At 42.1% G+C, this 12366-nt stretch overlaps 2 pseudogenes; both read left to right on the top strand.

Annotated features, from left to right (window-relative positions):
• Positions 1-317: 317 nt before the first annotated feature.
• LOC143979862 (5S ribosomal RNA) lies at positions 318-426 on the top strand (annotated as a pseudogene).
• Positions 427-743: 317 nt separating this feature from the next.
• On the top strand, positions 744-862 carry LOC143978995 (5S ribosomal RNA; annotated as a pseudogene).
• The last annotated feature ends 11504 nt before the right edge of the window (positions 863-12366 follow it).

Below are 12366 nucleotides of genomic sequence, written 5' to 3' on the forward strand. Positions count from 1 at the left end.
GTTGTTGGCGCCGACGACCTTTTTATTTTTCTGCTTGTTTCTCGAGGTGGCCATCTTGGCGTTTGTCAAGAGGGTTGAGACTGGCCAGAGCAATTGCCTACGGCCACATCAACCTGCATGCGCCAAATCTCATCTGATCTCAGAGATTAAGCAGGGTCAGGTCTGGTAAATACCTGAATGAGAGACCGCCTGGGAATACCAGGTGCCACAGGCTATTTTAATGTTGTTGGCGTCGATGACTTGTTTATTTTTCTGCTTGTTTCCCGAGGTGACTATCTTGGCGTTTGTCAAGAGGGTTGAGAGTGGCCAGAGAGATCGCCTACGGCCACATCACCCTGAATAGGCCTGATCTCGGAGGCTAAGCAGGGTCGGGCCTGGTTAGTACCTGGATGGTAGACCGCCTGGGAATTGCAGGTGCCGTATGCTTTTTTTAATGTTGTTGGTATCGAAGACCTGTTTATTTTTCTGCTTGTTTCCCAAGGTGACCATCTTGGCGTTTGTCAAGAGGGTTGAGAATGGCCAGAGGGATCTCCTACAGCCACATCACCCTGACTACGCCTGATCTCGGAGGCTAAGCAGGGTCGGGCCAGGTTAGTACCTGAATGCGAGACTGCCTGGGAATACCAGGTGCCATAGGCTTTTTTTAATGTTGTTGACATTGAAGACCTGTTTATTTTACTGCTTGCTTCCCAAGGTGACTATCTCGGCGTTTGTCAAGAGGGATGACAGTGGCCAGAGACATTGCCTACGGCCACATCACTTTGAATGTGCCCAATCTCGTCTGATCTCAGAGGCTAAGCAGGGTCGGGCCTGGTTACTACCTGGATGGGAGACCGCCTGGGAATACCAGGTGCCGTAGGCTCTTTATAATGTTGTTGGCATCGACGACCTGTTTATTTTTCTGCTTCTTTCCCGAGGTGACCATCTTGGCGTTTGTCAAGAGGGTTGAGAGGGGCCAGAGAGATCGTCTATGGCCACATCACCCTGAATGCGCCCGAGGTCGTCTGATCTTGGATGCTAAGCAGGGTCAGGCCTGATTAGTGCCTTAATGGGAGACCTCCCTCATGTCTTATCCTTCTCCCTCTCCTCCTCCTTCTTCTTCTCTATCTCAGTTCTTTTGTTCTTCAGTTCTTCTGCTTCTCCTTCTCTATATTCTTCAGTATCACTATTAGGGATGAGCCGAAAACCCCCCCGGTTCGGTTCACTCCAGAACCTTTGAATGAACCAAAAAGGCGTACAAACTTTAGAACCCTATTAAAGTCTATGGGACTCGAACTTTTGAAATCAAAAGTGCTAATTTTAAAGGCTAATATGCAAGATAAGCAACAGACAACACCCAACACCAGCAATAAGGGGTATCTTCAGTTGTATACTGTGCTGGAGGCACACAACACCCACTAACTCCTGCAGATGCCTGTATTAGAGAACAGCAGCATAAAAGGGTAGATACAGTTGTATACTGTGCTGGAGGCATACAACACCCATTAACTCTTGCAGATGCCTGTATTAGAGAACACCAGCATAAAAGGGTAGGTACAGGTGTGCTAGAAGCACACAACACCCACTAACTCCTGCAGATGCCTGAGAAAAGAACACTGTCCCTGCCTATCTTGCTCTTTCCCTGCACGCCGGAACACACTACACAAGGCCGCCGCGCTGGTGGCCTTATATAGTGTGGGGCGTGTACTAAACCCCCTGAGCTATACTTGGCCACAGACATCTTGCCTGTGGCCAATTATGGCTCTCCTCGCTGTCGGCGCTGTGATTGGCCAAGCATGCAGGGGTCACAGTGTATGCTTGGCCAATCATGAGCCAGCAATGCACTTCGATGGTGTAGTGCATTGTGAACCGTTCGTGCCATTCAAATTTGGTGAGAACGGTGCACAAAGTTTTGTATTCGCCGAACAGACAAACGCCCGATGTTCGAGTCGAACACTGAGCTCATCCCTAATCTCTATCTCTATCTCAGTTCTTCTCCTTTTCCTTATCCTAATCCTTCTCCATCTCCATCTCAGTTCTTCTCCTTCTCAGTTCTTCTCATTCTCTCAGTTCTCCTTCTCCTTCTCTATCTCTATCTCATGTCTTCTCCCTCTCCATCTCTCCCTCTCCCCCTCTCCCTCTCCTTCTCCCTCATCTATTTTTCTCCGTTTTTTTTTTTGTTGCGCTCTCGCTCTTTTTCTCGCTCTCATACTGTTTTTTTCTCTTCTTCTTTCTTCATCTTTCTCTTCATCTTGCTCTCTCGCCCCCTCCTTTTGGCTCTCTCTTGCTCTCTCCTTTTTGCTCTCTCTTGCTCTCTCCCTTTGGCTCTCTCTCTACATGACAAAGAATTTTTTTCAATCAAATTCCTATGATAATAAAATATTTAAATGATACTATTTTGTAAAATGTATTGTTTACTCTCTGTCTCTATCTCCGTTCTTCTCCTTATCTATAACTCTCCATCTCGGTTCTTCTCCTTATCCTTCCCCTTCTCTATTTCTATCTCAGTTCTTCTTCTCTATCTCTATCTCAGTTCTTCTTCTTCTCCATCTCTATCTCATGTCTTCTCCTTCTCCCTCTCCTTATCCTTCTCTATCTCCATTCTCCTTCTCCATCTCTATCTCATGTCTTCTCCTTCTCCATCTCCTTATCCTTCTTCTCTATCTCTCCTTCTCTATCTCTGTCTCATGTCGTCTCCTTCTCCTTCTCTATCTTTATCTCAGTTCTTCTTTTTCTCCTTCTCCATCTCTATCTCAGTTGTTCTTCTCTTTCTCCTTCTCTATCTCTATCTCAGTTCTCCTTCTCCATCTCTATCTCAGTTCTTCTCCATCTCTATATCTAGCTCAGTTCTTCTCCTTCTTCTCTATCTATCTCAGTTCTTCTTTTTCTGTATCTATCTCAGTTCTTCTCCTTCTCCTCCTTCTCTATCTCTATCTCAGAGATAGAGAAGGAGAAGGAGAAGAAGAAGAACTGAGATAGAGATAGAGAAGAAGAAGAACTATCTCAGTTCTTCTTCTTCTCCTTCTCTATCTCAGTTCTTCTCCTTCTCTATCTCTATTTCAGTTCTTCTCCTTCTCTATCTCTATTTCAGTTCTTCTCCTTCTTCTCTATTCCAGTTCTTCTCCTTTTATATCTCTATCTTAGTTCCTCTCCTTCTGTATCTCTATTAGGGATGAGCCGAAACCCCCCCCCCCCCCCCCCGGTTCAGTTCGCACTAGAACCTTCGAACGGACCACAAATTCGTACGAACTTTAGAACCCTATTAAAGTCTATGGGACTCGAACGTTTGAAATCAAAAGTGCTAATTTTAAAGGCTAATATGCAAGAGAGAGGGAGGGGGAGAGGGAGGGAGAGCAGGAGGGAGAGAAAGAGGGAGAGAGAGGGAGAGAAAGAAAGAGGGAGAGAAAGAGGGAGAGAAAGAGGGAGAGAAAGAGGGAGAGAAAGAGGGAGAGAAAGAGGGAGAGAGAGAAAGAGCGAGAGCGCGAAAATAAAAAAAAACATAGAAAATAGATAGAGAAAAAGGAGAAGGGGAGGGAGAGAGAGAGAGAGAGCGAGAGAGAGCGAGAGAGAGCGAGAGCGGGAGGGAGGGGGAGGGAGGGTGAGAGGGAGAGAAAGAAAGAGAGTGAGCGAGAGAGACAGAGTAGACAATACATTTTACAACATAGTACAATTTGAATATTTTATTATGATAGGAATTTGATTGACAAAATTCCTCCTTCTTCTTCTCTATCTCAGTTCTTTTGTTCTTCAGTTCTTCTGCTTCTCCTTCTCTATATTCTTCAGTATCACTATTAGGGATGAGCCGAAAACCCCCCCCGGTTCGGTTCACTCCAGAACCTTTGAATGGACCAAAAAGGCGTACAAACTTTAGAACCCTATTAAAGTCTATGGGACTCGAACATTTGAAATCAAAAGTGCTAATTTTAAAGGCTAATATGCAAGATAAGCAACAGACAACACCCAACACCAGAAATAAGGGGTATCTTCAGTTGTATACTGTGCTGGAGGCACACAACACCCACTAACTCCTGCAGATGCCTGTATAAGAGAACAGCAGCATAAAAGGGTAGATACAGTTGTATACTGTGCTGTGCTGGAGGCATACAACACCCATTAACTTTTGCAGATGCCTGTATTAGAGAACACCAGCATAAAAGGGTAGGTACAGGTGTGCTAGAAGCACACAACACCCACTAACTCCTGCAGATGCCTGAGAAAAGAACACTGTCCCTGCCTATCTTGCTCTTTCCCTGCACGCCGGAACACACTACACAAGGCCGCCACGCTGGTGGCCTTATATAGTGTGGGGCGTGTACTAAACCCCCTGAGCTATACTTGGCCACAGACATCTTGCCTGTGGCCAATTATGGCTCTCCTCGCTGTCGGCGCTGTGATTGGCCAAGCATGCGGGGGTCACAGTGTATGCTTGGCCAATCATGAGCCAGCAATTCATTTCGATGGTGTAGTGCATTGTGAACCGTTCGTGCCATTCAAATTTGGTGAGAACGGTGCACAAAGTTTTGTATTCGCCGAACAGACAAACGCCCGATGTTCGAGTCGAACACTGAGCTCATCCCTAATCTCTATCTCTATCTCAGTTCTTCTCCTTTTCCTTATCCTAATCCTTCTCCATCTCCATCTCCATCTCAGTTCTTCTCCTTCTCAGTTCTTCTCATTCTCTCAGTTCTCCTTCTCCTTCTCTATCTCTATTTCATGTCTTCTCCCTCTCCATCTCTCCCTCTCCCCCTCTCCCTCTCCCTCATCTATTTTTCTCAGTTTTTTTTTTGTTGCGCTCTCGCTCTTTTTCTCGCTCTCATACTGTTTTTTTCTCTTCTTCTCTCTTCATCTTTCTCTTCATCTTGCTCTCTCGCCCTCTCCTTTTGGCTCTCTCTTGCTCTCTCCTTTTTGCTCTCTCTTGCTTTCTCCCTTTGGCTCTCTCTCTACATGACAAAGAATTTTTTTCAATCAAATTCCTATGATAATAAAATATTTAAATGATACTATTTTGTAAAATGTATTGTTTACTCTCTGTCTCTATCTCCGTTCTTCTCCTTATCTATAACTCTCCATCTCGGTTCTTCTCCTTATCCTTCTCCTTCTCTATTTCTATCTCAGTTCTTCTTCTCTATCTCTATCTCAGTTCTTCTTCTTCTTCTTCTCCATTTCTATCTCATGTCTTCTCCTTCTCCCTCTCCTTATCCTTCTCTATCTCCATTCTCCTTCTCCATCTCTATCTCATGTCTTCTCCTTCTCCATCTCCTTATCCTTCTTCTCTATCTCTCCTTCTCTATCTCTGTCTCATGTCGTCTCCTTCTCCTTCTCGATCTTTATCTCAGTTCTTCTTTTTCTCCTTCTCCATCTCTATCCCAGTTGTTCTTCTCTTTCTCCTTCTCTATCTCTATCTCAGTTCTCCTTCTCCATCTCTATCTCAGTTCTTCTCCATCTCTATATCTAGCTCAGTTCTTCTCCTTCTTCTCTATCTATCTCAGTTCTTCTTCTTCTGTATCTATATCAGTTCTTCTCCTTCTCCTCCTTCTCTATCTCTATCTCAGAGATAGAGAAGGAGAAGGAGAAGAAGAAGAACTGAGATAGAGATAGAGAAGAAGAAGAACTATCTCAGTTCTTCTTCTTCTCCTTCTCTATCTCAGTTCTTCTCCTTCTCTATTTCAGTTCTTCTCCTTCTCTATCTCTATTTCAGTTCTTCTCCTTCTTCTCTATTCCAGTTCTTCTCCTTTATATCTCTATCTTAGTTCCTCTCCTTCTGTATCTCTATTAGGGATGAGCCGAAACCCCCCTTCCCCCCCCGGTTCAGTTCGCACTAGAACCTTCGAACGGACCACAAATTCATACGAACTTTAGAACCCTATTAAAGTCTATGGGACTCGAACGTTTGAAATCAAAAGTGCTAATTTTAAAGGCTAATATGCAAGAGAGAGGGAGGGGGAGAGGGAGAGAGGGAGGGAGAGCGGGAGGGAGGGAGGGAGAGCGGGAGGGAGAGAAAGAGGGAGAGAGAGGGAGAGAAAGAAAGAGGGAGAGAAAGAGAAAGAGGGAGAGAAAGAGGGAGAGAGAGAAAGAGCGAGAGCGCGAAAATAAAAAAAAACATAGAAAATAGATAGAGAAAAAGGAGAAGGGGAGGGAGAGAGAGAGAGAGAGCGAGAGAGAGCGAGAGCGGGAGGGAGGGTGAGAGGGAGAGAAAGAAAGAGAGTGAGCGAGAGAGACAGAGTAGATAATACATTTTACAACATAGTACAATTTGAATATTTTATTATGATAGGAATTTGATTGACAAAATTCATCCTTCTTCTTCTCTATCTCAGTTCTTTTGTTCTTCAGTTCTTCTGCTTCTCCTTCTCTATATTCTTCAGTATCACTATTAGGGATGAGCCGAAAACCCCCCCGGTTCGGTTCACTCCAGAACCTTTGAATGGACCAAAAAGGCGTACAAACTTTAGAACCCTATTAAAGTCTATGGGACTGGAACATTTGAAATCAAAAGTGCTAATTTTAAAGGCTAATATGCAAGATAAGCAACAGACAACACTCAACACCAGAAATAAGGGGTATCTTCAGTTGTATACTGTGCTGGAGGCACACAACACCCACTAACTCCTGCAGATGCCTGTATAAGAGAACAGCAGCATAAAAGGGTAGATACAGTTGTATACTGTGCTGTGCTGGAGGCATACAACACCCATTAACTCTTGCAGATGCCTGTATTAGAGAACACCAGCATAAAAGGGTAGGTACAGGTGTGCTAGAAGCACACAACACCCACTAACTCCTGCAGATGCCTGAGAAAAGAACACTGTCCCTGCCTATCTTGCTCTTTCCCTGCACGCCGGAACACACTACACAAGGCCGCCACGCTGGTGGCCTTATATAGTGTGGGGCGTGTACTAAACCCCCTGAGCTATACTTGGCCACAGACATCTTGCCTGTGGCCAATTATGGCTCTCCTCGCTGTCGGCGCTGTGATTGGCCAAGCATGCGGGGGTCACAGTGTATGCTTGGCCAATCATGAGCCAGCAATGCACTTCGATGGTGTAGTGCATTGTGAACCGTTCGTGCCATTCAAATTTGGTGAGAACGGTGCACAAAGTTTTGTATTCGCCGAACAGACAAACGCCCGATGTTCGAGTCGAACACTGAGCTCATCCCTAATCTCTATCTCTATCTCAGTTCTTCTCCTTTTCCTTATCCTAATCCTTATCCTTCTCCATCTCCATCTCAGTTCTTCTCCTTCTCAGTTCTTCTCATTCTCTTAGTTCTCCTTCTCCTTCTCTATCTCTATCTCATGTCTTCTCCCTCTCCATCTCTCCCTCTCCCTCTCCTTCTCCCTCATCTATTTTTCTCAGTTTTTTTTTGTTGCGCTCTCGCTCTTTTTCTCGCTCTCATACTGTTTTTTTCTCTTCTTCTCTCTTCATCTTTCTCTTCATCTTGCTCTCTCGCCCTCTCCTTTTGGCTCTCTCTTGCTCTCTCCTTTTTGCTCTCTCTTGCTCTCTCCCTTTGGCTCTCTCTCTACATGACAAAGAATTTTTTTCAATCAAATTCCTATGATAATAAAATATTTAAATGATACTATTTTGTAAAATGTATTGTTTACTCTCTGTCCCCCAGATGATGTCTGCTTAAGACGAAACGCGTCGGGACTTCACTGCAGCCTGAGATTTTACTGAAAAAGCGCTTATGTTCTTTGTACACGTGAGTTTGATAATTTTTAATTAAATTATTTGAAACGAAAAACGGAGTTACACTATTTTGGTCCCTGCTCTCTTCCTTTATATCTATCCCACTACCTATGATGATCTATGTGGATGGAGACATACCGCAGAGAAAATAGCTACACTTGAAAGCCTTCCAGAAAAAGACAACACTCCAAAAATAGCCTATGTATACCTACAAGCACATATGATCCTCCAAATATAATTTTGAGTAGGATCCATTAAATCTGGTAAGCCCCCATTTTATGTGGTGGAGGGTTCACGCGGTGATTGTGTGATTATCCTTTGGAGAAGGTGTAGGACTGTTTTTCACTTCATCGTGTCACACACAGTAACCTTGGAAAATCTGGAGAACTCTTCATCTGTTTTCATGCTGTTTTTCCACTTTTGTGGACACATTTTTTTTTTCATATTTATTTACTTGGACATTCTAGCTTTACATATACAGTAATTGAGTGTTTATATATTTCTTTTTTATGTGTTTTGTGCACAGTCTAACACATGTATTGATTACATTGGTCACATTGTAATGTGGTAAAAACAAATAAGCGCTACACGTTTTTCACAAAAATTTATTATGTCACATTTGTACACCTAGATGTTGTGTTAGCTGCTGTTTGTATACTGGTTACACATTCGAATAGCGCAGTGTTTTTGGTTCTTTTTGATACTCTCTGTCTCTATCTCCGTTCTTCTCCTTATCTATAACTCTCCATCTCGGTTCTTCTCCTTATCCTTCCCCTTCTCTATTTCTATCTCAGTTCTTCTTCTCTATCTCTATCTCAGTTCTTCTTCTTCTTCTTCTCCATCTCTATCTCATGTCTTCTCCTTCTCCCTCTCCTTATCCTTCTCTATCTCCATTCTCCTTCTCCATCTCTATCTCATGTCTTCTCCTTCTCCATCTCCTTATCCTTCTTCTCTATCTCTCCTTCTCTATCTCTGTCTCATGTCGTCTCCTTCTCCTTCTCGATCTTTATCTCAGTTCTTCTTTTTCTCCTTCTCCATCTCTATCTCAGTTGTTCTTCTCTTTCTCATTCTCTATCTCTATCTCAGTTCTCCTTCTCCATCTCTATCTCAGTTCTTCTCCATCTCTATATCTAGCTCAGTTCTTCTCCTTCTTCTCTATCTATCTCAGTTCTTCTTCTTCTGTATCTATCTCAGTTCTTCTCCTTCTCCTCCTTCTCTATCTCTAGCGAAAGAGATACCCTCCCTCCCCCCCCCGGTTCAGTTCGCACTAGAACCTTCGAACGGACCACAAATTCGTACGAACTTTAGAACCCTATTAAAGTCTATGGGACTCGAACGTTTGAAATCAAAAGTGCTAATTTTAAAGGCTAATATGCAAGAGAGAGGGAGGGGGAGAGGGAGAGAGGGAGGGAGAGCGGGAGGGAGAGAAAGAGGGAGAGAGAGGGAGAGAAAGAAAGAGGGAGAGAAAGAGAAAGAGGGAGAGAAAGAGGGAGAGAAAGAGGGAGAGAAAGAGGGAGAGAGAGAAAGAGCGAGAGCGCGAAAATAAAAAAAAACATAGAAAATAGATAGAGAAAAAGGAGAAGGGGAGGGAGAGAGAGAGAGAGAGAGCGAGAGAGAGCGAGAGCGGGAGGGAGGGGGAGGGAGGGTGAGAGGGAGAGAAAGAAAGAGAGTGAGCGAGAGAGACAGAGTAGACAATACATTTTACAACATAGTACAATTTGAATATTTTATTATGATAGGAATTTGATTGACAAAATTCCTTTGTCAGGTAGAGAGAGAGGGAGAGGGAGAGAGAGGGGAGAGAGAGAGAGAGAGAGAGAGACAGAGGCTATAACATTAAAGTAGCTAGTAAGGAAGACAGATTACATTAATAACAAAAAAATATATATATATATATATATATATAATAATAAGTAGCACAATTTTTAAATTAGTTAAACTGATTTTTTTCCGATTTAGGCATGGTTTTGAACAATCAAATCAACTTGTCTTTGTAAACAAAAAAAAAATATATTATAAATTATTTAAAATAAAATACATATTAACAATACATGTTGATAGTGTGTGTATAATTATATATATATATATCTATATATATATATATATATCTATATCTATATATATACACACATATATATACACACACACATACACACACACACACTAAAAAAATAAAAAAATATTGCAACAAAAATCGTGCGTCAGAGATAGAGATAATATTATATATATATAAATATATATTACCTGTGTCTTCAGTATCTGTAATGTCAGGAACAAAAGAAAATAACATTACTAACTTCAATTAAGCCTTATTACAAAAACTAATAAATGTTAATAAAAAAAAAAAAAAATATATATATAAACATTTTAACAATATATATTATTAAAAATTAATTTAACTTTTTAAATACCTTTAAATGAAATGCAGCAAGCATTGTAAAAATGATTCATGAGAAAAACACAGATTATGTGTATATAGGTACACGCTATATAATATATCGAAGTATGTCAACAGTGTGAGTGAAACTCAAAAGAGTGTAAGAAATAAAAAGAATGAAAAGAAATGAGCAACGTATGTGATTTTATAAGTGTTCATGCGTGTGTGCAATATGTAGAAACTGCACATGCATGTATGTGCCACTGGTATATAGTGATAATAGTGAAATATAATATGATATATAATGTATGGTATGTCCAATAAAACTACTTAATTATTTATAATTATATTTAATTTATAATTAATTATTTTCACATTTTGTCGTTTGCACAGTCAACTTTTCTTAACTCTTTTTTCTTCACACCATTATCAGCATATAAGTGTGCATGTATTTATATGGCTCCACATGTACACAATGTGTATATTTAATTTGCACTTTTATATAGCCTGTTTTGCTTTTTTTAACCTCTCTTTGCTCAAATCGATTGCTTGACAACACATGTTGGGATTCAATTGTCATTGTTTTCTAGCTGTCTGCAATTGTTTTACTAATCACTTCACCATACGATATGCACTTTTTGGGTTATATATTTGATGTTTGTTTTAGAGATAGCCAGCTATGAGTAAGCACTGATTCCAGTGCGAAACTCGTTAGCATTTTTGTACCCTTTTCTTTGCTGTGGGCTATTTGATGTGATGCGACCCCCGATTTTCAATAAAAACACAGGATTTTAAGCCTTTTTCCGGTGTGCGGCTATCCAGAGTCTTTTTGCTGTTGCCTGCCTATTGCATATGTACCAGCCAGCACCTGGGGCTCCTCGTTAGGAAGAAGGACATCCGCCTTGGAGGGCTATCCTTGAGCGTTGGTTTTCTTTCTTGATCAGGTATACTGGTCATTACCTTTTTCCCTCTTTTGAAATGGCAGTTCTTGAATCGCCCTCTGAACGTAACTGTCGTAATGACGGCACTTTTGCTTTCTAAATCGCGCGATAACTCACGCCTGGCCATCGCACAGATTCCTGGGAACAAGAAAAGAGGATCCCAGGAGACAGTGCGGCACAGAGGAAGTGTAGACCTAGCCGCTGCAACCCCGCCCATATCCACAGCAACACCGCCCATATCCGCAGAAACCAGAACCCGGAAATGGCCTGTAAAAAAAAAACTGAGCAAGTCACCAGAAAGGTACAGGTCCTCTATATATTTCACAGAGAGAAATAAGTATAGGGAGATAGTGATTATAATTTGGGTGGAGCTCCGCTTTAACTTCACGGTTCACACAAATACGTTTTAAATTCAAACTGTAGCACTGACGCAAGTCATTTTGTTTCCACAGTAACATGAAAATCCCTCCACCTCCAGTCTAACTAATCACTCTCACCTTATGGCATGGACCCCTGTGCAAACAGGTGGTCATGCAGGTGGGTATCAAAAGGGTTAACACAGACCATAAGCTTCTCTCACAATGATAAAAACACAGCATGTAAAGCCGACAATCATGTTAGTTCCGTAAGGGCAGCAGCGGGTGATGTCATTCATAGCTCCTCCCCGCGTTATGTTCAACCAGAACTTCAACATCACCTCCTACTCCCTTCCCTTCGTTAGCAGACGGAGGCACTTGGGGAAGGGGGGGAGGAGTCCAGTGACATCACCAGATCTCCGTAGGAAATCCCTGAAGACCCAGAAGCCGGCAGAGAGGCGAGTACCGATCAAAAGAATTTTGATTGATCAAAAAAATTGATTAATCAACGAATTAATCTTTAATTTCCACAGCCTATATATACATATATACACACATACATACATACATATACATTATACATTTCAGCCAGCTGCTCAATCCTATCCAGCTATCTGGAACAGCGGTGGGACCTACAGAGCCATGTGGAATGCCAGGACTACACTTTACTTTGATGAGCATGCATCTTCCATCATATTGGAAGTGTTTTTAATCTTATCCTATTAAAGCCATCATCTTAATACTACACTCAGGTCCGCGCCTCCTCCTCCGCTCTTTTTTTTCCCTTACATGTCTTGCAGAGTTCTGGACCCACTCTAAAGGATGGATGCCTTCCCTTTTAACTCTTAATACCCCTTTGTATGGATACATCACCATCCAGCTATTACAGCCACAGGGTCCTCCTTTACATCCATGTCTCTAAAGTCCCACTTTACATCAGAGTCTTACTTTATAGCAGAGTATCGCCCCCTTGCATCAGAGTGCCCCCTTACACATACACTATATTGTCAAAAGTATTGGGACAC

Source organism: Lithobates pipiens, unplaced genomic scaffold, assembly GCF_037356315.1.
Source record: "Lithobates pipiens isolate NorthernLeopardFrog02 unplaced genomic scaffold, aLitPip1_a1.2 Scaffold_13, whole genome shotgun sequence".
Lineage (NCBI taxonomy): Eukaryota > Metazoa > Chordata > Amphibia > Anura > Ranidae > Lithobates > Lithobates pipiens.